Raw genomic sequence first — 1,181 nt, 5'->3', positions numbered from 1 at the left:
TGGTCCCAAAGCAATGGGTGCCATCGTCCCAGAGAGGGAAACTGAGACATGGAAGGAGCAATGGGTGCCATGGTCCCAAAGCAATGGGTGCCATGGTCCCGGAGCAATGGGTGCCATGGTCCCGGAGCAATGGGTGCCATGGTCCCAGAGTAATGGGTGCTGTAGTTCCATAGCAGTGGGTGGTGTGGTCTTGAAGCAATTGGTGCCATGGTTCGGGACAATGGGTGCTGTAGCGCCATGGACGGAAACTGAGGCACGGAGGGAGCTGGAGCAATGGGTGCTGTGGTCACAGAGTAATGAGTGCCAATGGCCCCAGGGAGGGAAACTGAGGCACGGAGGGAGCCAGAGCAATGGGTGCCATGGTTCCGGAGCAATGGGAGACATGGTTCTGGAGCAATAGGTGCCATGATCCCAGAGAGGGAAACTGAGGCACGGAAGGAGAATGAGCCATGGATGCCGTGGCCCTGGAGCAATGGGTGCTGTGGTTCAGGAGCAATGGGTGCTGTAGCTGCAGAAAGGGAAACTGAGGCATGTAAGGAGCTGGAGCAATGGGTGCTGTGATCCTGGAGCAATGGGTGCTGGAACCACAGGGATGGAAACTGAGGCACGGAGGGAGCTGGAGCAATGGATGCCATGGCCCCAGGGAGGGAAACTGAGGCACGGAAGACCCCATGGATGCCGTGGTCCAGGAGCAATGGGTGCTGTAGCTGCAGGGGGGAAGACTGCGGCAGGGCAGGAGCTGGAGCAATGGGTGCCGTGGCCCCAGGGAGGGAAACTGAGGCCCGGAGCGAGCTGTGGGGATGAGCCCGTGTCCCTGTCCCGTGTCACCGCCCGCCGGGGCCGGGGCCCGCAGCGATAAGGGGTCCCTGGAGCCCTGCCCGGAGATAAGCGCTGGGGAAACTGAGGCCCGGTGGGAGCCGGCGCCGCGGAGCTGGCGCCAACTGGGGCAGGGGTGAGGAGCAGAGCCAAGGTCGAGGTTGTTTTTCCTCTCCCGGTCCCGTTCCTCGATCCAGCGTCAACTTTCACCTACATCCCCCGGAAAACAGCGCGGGGGGAGCGGGAGCTGCTGATCCCGGGGTGGGAAAACAGCTCCTTTGAGGGATAATGGGATAACGTGCACACACACACCCCCCCCGCCCCGCAGTGCTGGGTCCAGCTCGGGGGTAACGGAGAAGGGCAGC

This window comes from Nestor notabilis, unplaced genomic scaffold (genome assembly GCF_000696875.1).
Source record: "Nestor notabilis isolate BGI_N333 unplaced genomic scaffold, ASM69687v1 scaffold24688, whole genome shotgun sequence".
In the NCBI taxonomy this organism is placed as follows: domain Eukaryota; kingdom Metazoa; phylum Chordata; class Aves; order Psittaciformes; family Psittacidae; genus Nestor; species Nestor notabilis.
Note: the sequence above shows the minus strand (reverse complement) of the source record.